Here is a 6630-nt window from a genome sequence, read left to right on the forward strand (position 1 = left end):
GGTAATTCCAAGGCAAAATATTAGGTTAATATATGCAATAAATCCCTTTGATACATCACATTAACAAAATAAAAGATAAAAATTATATGATCATGTTAATATATTTCAAAAAAGCATTTGATAAGGAAAAACATCAATTTATGATTAAAGCACTCAATAAAATGGCTATAGAAGGAAAGTACTTCAACATAATAAATACCCTATATGTTAAAACCTCAGCCAATATTATACTGAATGGTGAAAAACTGAAAGTTTTCCCACTAAGATCAGGAACAAGACAAGGATATCCACTCTCACCACTCTTATTCAACACAGTACTGGAAGTCCTAGCCAGAGCAATCAGACAAGAGAAAGAAATAAAAGGCATTCAAATTGGGAATTAAGAAGTAAAAATGTCACTTTTTGCAGATGACATGATTTTTTATATAGAAAATCTTAAAGACTCCACCAAAAATCTTTTAGGAACAATAAATACATGGAGTAAAGGTGCAAGATACAAAATTGATGTACAGAAATTGACTGCATTTCTATATACGAACAATGAAATTTCAGAAAAAGAAATGAAAAGAGACAATTCCTTTTGCAATTGCAACAAATCAATAAAATACCTTGAAATAAATTTAGCAAAAGATGTGATGGACCTATACACTGAAAACTACAAAGAATTATTAAAAGAGAAAAACACACACAAGGAAATGGAAAGGTATTTTGTGTTCATGGATAGGAAAATCCAATGTAGTTAAAACTTTCATATGTCCCCTATACAAATTTAATGCAATTTCTATGAAAATCCCAATGACATTTTTTAAAAACATAGAATAAAATTTTATAATATTAAAAAAATCATCAGGTTTGTGTGGATCAAAAAAAGATCTCAAATAGCCAAAATAATCTTGAGTGGAAAAACAAACAAAGCCAGAGCTATCATAATCCTTAACTTCTAATTATACCCCAAAGCAACAATAATCAAAACAGTGTGGTATTGGAAGAAAAACAGACACACAGACCAAAATGAAACAAATTGAGGGCCCAGAAATAAACCCATATGTATATGGGCAACTAATTTTTGACAAAGGAACCAAAAACATATAATGGAGAAAAGAAAACTTCTTCAATAAAAAGTGCTGGGAAAATTGGAAAGCCACATGCAAAACAGTGAAACTAGACTTCTGTTTGTATCCTTATACAAAAACTAACTCAAGATGGATCAAAGACCTAAATATAAAGCCTGAAACAATAAATTACACAGAAGAAAACATAGGTACTAAATTTATGGACCTTGATCTTAGGGAATATTTTATACATTTCACACCAAAGTCAAGGGAAGTAAAGGAAAAACACAATGAACAGGACTATATTAAACTAAAAAGTTTCTTCACAGCAAAAGAAACTGCCAAAAAACCAAAAATGCAACCCATGCAATTGGAGAAAATATTTCTAAACAACAACTCTGACAAGGAGTTAATATCCAAAATATATAAAGAATTCATCCAACTCAACACCAAAAAGTAAAAAATAAAACCAATCCATTTAAAAAATGGGCAGAGGACCTGAATAGACACTTCTCCCAGAATAAATACAAATGGCCAACAGATAGATGAAAATATGTGCAACTTCACTAGTTATTAGGGAAATGCAAATCAAAACTACAATGTGATACCACCTCACACCTTTTAGAATGGCTATTAAAAACAAGACAAGTAATAACAAGTGCTGGAGAGGTTGTGGAGAAAAAAAGAACCCTCATTCACTGTTGGTGGGAATGTAAACTGGTAATGGTACCACAGAAAAAAGTTTCTAAGTCCCTCAAAAAATTAAGAATAGACATACTATATGACCCAGCAAACCTTACTCTAGGTATCTACTGCCAAAATTTGAAAACATTTATTCACAAGCACATATGCACCTTATGTTCATTGTGGCATTATTCATGGTGGCCAAGACATGGAAACAACCAAGAAACCATCCATAGATAATTGGATAAAGAAGATGCGGTACCTATATGCAATGGAATACTACACAACCATAAGAAAAGTTGAAATACTGCCATTTGTTACAACATGGATGGGCTTTGAAAATATTATGCTAAGCAAAATAAGTCAGACAGAAAAAGTTAAGAACCATATGATTGCACTCATATGTGGGATATAAGATTGAGAGCAACAAATGAACAAATAAGAGAAACAAACAAGCAAAAACTCATAGACACAGATACCAGTATGGTGGTTACCAGAGGGAAAGGGGAATAGGGTGTAATAAAGGGTAAAGGTAGTCAAATATAAGGTGGCAGAAGATGATTTGACTGAGTGTTGTGCTCATTATGCACTATGAAGATCATAGAAATGTATCATAGAATTATACAGTTGAAACCTATGTAATATTATTAACCAATGTCATTCTAATAAACTTAATAAAAAATAGAATAAGCCCTGGTCAAGTGGTTCCACTGGTGGGAGCATCATGCCTTACACTGCAAGGTTGCAGTTCGATTCCCAGTGAGGGCACTTACCTAGGTTGCGGGTTTGATTCCTGGCCATGGCACACACAGGAGGCAACTGATAGATGTTTCTCTCTCACATAGATGTCTCTCTCTCTCCCCTCCCTCTGTCTCCCCTTCATCTCTCTTTTAAAAAAAAATAAATAAAAACAGCTTAGCTGGTGTGGTGTGGCACAGTGGTTGAGCATCGACCCATGAATCAAGAAGTTGCTGGTTTGATTCCCAGTCAGGTCATATATCTGGGTTGTGAGCTCCATCCCCAGTGGTGGGCATGCAGGAGGCAGTAGATCAATGTTTCTCTCTCACATGGATGTTTCTGTCTCTCTATCCCTCTCTCTTTCTCTCTCTCTAAAATAAATAAAAACATATCTTTAAAAAAATCAATAAAAAGATATCCTCAGGTAAGAAGTAAATAAAATAATAAATTAAATTAAAACAAAAAAACCCCCCAACTCAGTGCCAGTAAGAATATAAATTGATTAAAAGCATCCTGGTTGAAAAACAATCTAATATGTGAAATGTTGATATTCTAATTATATAATTTCTTCTATTGTAATTAACTAGAACATATATGCATATATGCATAACCCATGGACACAGACAATATTGTGGTGAAGACCTCGGGTTGGTCAGGGACTGGGGAGAGGGAGGCAAATAGTGGGGTGAAGGCCTGGGAAGGGGGTGGGAGGGAAGTGGAGGGGATCAATTGGGGGGGGAAATGGGATACCTGTAATACTCTCAAGAATAAAGATAAATTTAAAAAGAAAAAAAAAATGAAAGAAAGAAAGAAAGGAAGGAAGGAAGGAAGGAAGGAAGGAAGGAAGGAAGGAAGGAAGGAAGGAAGGAAGGAAGGAAGGAAGGAAGGAAGGAAGGGAGGAAGGAAGGAAGGAAGGAGAAAGAAAGAAGAAAAGAGAAAGAAAAAGAGGGAAGGAAGGAAGGAAGGAAGGAAGGAAGGAAGGAAGGAAGGAAGGAAGGAAGGAAGGAAGGAAGGAAGGGAGGGAGGGAGGGAGGGAGGGAGGGAGGGAGGGAGGGAGGGAGGGAGGAGAAAGAAAAGAAAAAGAAAATATTTCTGTTGTCAACTCTCTGGTTATACTGAGATATAGTTTGTATAGCATGGGCAGTATAAATGCCTAATTTATCTTTTTTCAATTTCAGTTTGGAAAATAATTAGTTTGCTTGATAATAGCCTCACAAGGTGACATATTGGATTTCCATTTTTAAGTATAATTTTGAATGGATGATTTTAATGCATTTCATATGTTTTGATTAATTGCAGTTATTTCCCTTATTGAAATGAAAATTGGCTTATAATTGATCATCGTGCTATGGAGCACTTTTGACATGGTTGTGGTAGTTTTTGTTATTCCAAAAAACAAAGAAAATAAGATATATCAGAGTCATTCTTATATATATATTTTTGCCCTAGGTCTGGATTTAGTCATTTCATTGTGAAACCCTAGCTCTCCTTAATGGGAAATGCTATTTAGAGATCACAATATGGGTGCTAGCTGTGTTCATTGCTACTGAACCTGTCATGGTTTTCAGATATTTCTAGCAAACAGAATTGGAAAATGCGGTATTATCCTAAAAGAATAGCTATATCTTGTGTTCATAACGATTACTGTAATTCAAATTATGCTTATATTGTGAAACTTTAGTACATTGGCATAATTAGGCATAAAAATAGAATAAAGTCTTTTTCAGATGTACAAATCCTTAAGACATTACTTTTCATTTATACTTTCTCAAGAAGTTACTGGATGGCTTACTCCACTAATAAAAGTTTATTTTATTTTATTTTAAAATGTATTTTATTTTATTTTTTCCATCACTATTTATCTTCTCTATGCCCTCTTCCAACTCCACCCATCCCTCTCCTGCTTGCAATCACCGCACTGTTGTCCATGTCCATGAATTCTCTTTTTTCTTTTTTTCTCAAACCTTCTAACTCCCAGCCCCCCAACAACCTCCCTTCCCCAACCAGAGCTGTGTGCCTACTCTTTATAAGCCTGTCTATATTTTGCTTGTTAGTTCAGTTTGTTCATTAAATTCTATGCATGAGTAAAATTATATGGTAACTGTCTTTCTCTGACCGGCTTATTTCACTTAGCATAATATTCTCCAGGTCTATCCATGCTGTGGCAAAAAGTAAAATGTTCTTTCTTTTTATAGCAGAGTAGTATTCCATTGTGTAAATGTACTACATATTTTTAATCCACTAATTTGCTGGTGGTCTAATAAAAGTTTTTAAACTAGTACAAATGAAAATATAGGATCTAAGAACGTGGGCTCTAATGTAGAAAAAAGACAAATGAAGCTTCTAGGATTACACCTATGCAAAAGGCAAAAATACAAGTTGAAAGTGAGTCAGAATCTCTAGGATAGACTTCATGCAGATGAAGTTAATTCCTGATATCTCTGATTGCCGGAATGGGAGATTTAGACAATTGTAAAAATATTGAGGTTGATTACTGATAATTATATAGAAAATTAAGCAAATAGCAGAAGAAAAACTATGCCAAGGAAATGAGTAACTACTAGGGATATAAAAATTGTTTAGGCTTAAAAAATGTTATCATAGATTTTACGATCAACTGTAAACAGCCTTTACAAAGTCATATTTATATGAACACTGAATAAGGAGCTAATCAAAATGGAAATTTAAGTTTGGAAGGGTCGAGTTATGAGAAGTGTGTACTTGTTTGGTAAATCAAAGGGAGATAGAGAGAAAAACCCTCTTTTTCCATAGTGAGAGGTCTATAGAGAATGCCTAAAATGGAAAAATCTATAAATAGGCAAGAATTGGCATCCAGGAACAAGTACTTTACTCCTCCTTCAGGATGAATGGAGACCAGAAATTGAATGTTTATGACCAAAAGAAGCAGAATTTCATCCAGCACTTCTCCCAGATTGTCAAGGTGCTAACTGAGGATGACATGAGGTACCCAGATACAGGATTGGAGGCACGTACCAGAGGTGTATGATGGTGCTGATAATATTTCAGGATCTGGTGGAACCAAGAAAGCAGGATGCTGAAAGTCTCCAACAGGCCATGACTGTGTGCTGGTTGATGTGTGGAACTTCTCCAAGTTTTATTCCTGGTGTCAGACAGCATTATGGATACATCCCTCACCCAATGGAGGCAGATATCCTGGTATCAGAAGCCAGGCATAAGTTTGGGTGCTATCAATGATGCTATGCTAAAGCTTTACTGCCAGGACCAGCCTTATTACCTGAACCTGATGGAGCTCTTCCTGCAAAGTTCCTAATAGACCAAGATTGGACAAGTCCTGGACCTCACAGCCCTTCAGGGAAACATGGATTTTGGAAGATTCGCTGAAAACAGGTACAAAGGTATTGTCAAGCATAAGACAGCTTTCTACTCTTTCCATCATTGTGTAGCTGCTGCCATGTATATGGCGGGCATTGATGGGGAGAATGATATACTAACGCCAAGAAGATCCTGCTGGAGACAAGAGAGCACTTTTAGATTCAGGATGATTACCCTGACCTCTTTGGGACTCCAGTGTAATGGGTAAGATTGGCACTGACATCCAAGACAACAAATGTGGCTAACTAGTGGTTCAGTGTCTGCAATAGGCCTCTATGAAATAGCTCCAGATCCTGCAGAATTATGGGCAGAAAGAGACTGAGAAGGTGGCCCAGGTGAAGGCACTCTAGAGGAGCTGAATCTGCAGGTTGTGTTCAGGAAGTTTGAGGAAGACAGTTACCACCACCTTCTGGGTCTCATTGAGCCCGTACTCTTCGTCCCTGCTCCCAGCCATCTTCCTGAAGCTAGCAGACACAATCTACAAGCGGAAAAAGTGACCCAGAGACTGTCAGGGCAGGGAGGGGAGGCTCTCAATAAATTACAGTAAATCCTCACTTACCTTCATCCATAGGTTTGTGGATACTGTGACAAAATTTTACCATAAGCTAATTTATATAGACAAGAGTAAAGTACCTATGGTATATTTCTGGTTGCAAAAACATCCCCAAACACTCCTAATATTAAACACTGAAATAAATGTGAGCTATACACACATTTAAGGAATTAATAAAAACAGGTAAGATTATTTAAAAAAAAAACATATAGGCAGAATTATGAGCATATTAATAAGATAAATATAATT

The 6630-nt window shown here is 35.9% G+C and overlaps 1 pseudogene across 1 annotated transcript; it reads left to right on the forward strand.

Annotated features, from left to right (window-relative positions):
* Positions 1 to 5325: 5325 nt before the first annotated feature.
* On the forward strand, positions 5326 to 6325 carry LOC308551286 (farnesyl pyrophosphate synthase pseudogene; annotated as a pseudogene). The gene has a single exon. The product of its transcript is annotated as a farnesyl pyrophosphate synthase pseudogene (transcript).
* The last annotated feature ends 305 nt before the right edge of the window (positions 6326 to 6630 follow it).

The sequence above is a fragment of the Miniopterus schreibersii genome (assembly GCF_964146895.1).
Source record: "Miniopterus schreibersii genome assembly, chromosome: X".
NCBI classification, from domain to species: Eukaryota; Metazoa; Chordata; class Mammalia; order Chiroptera; family Miniopteridae; genus Miniopterus; species Miniopterus schreibersii.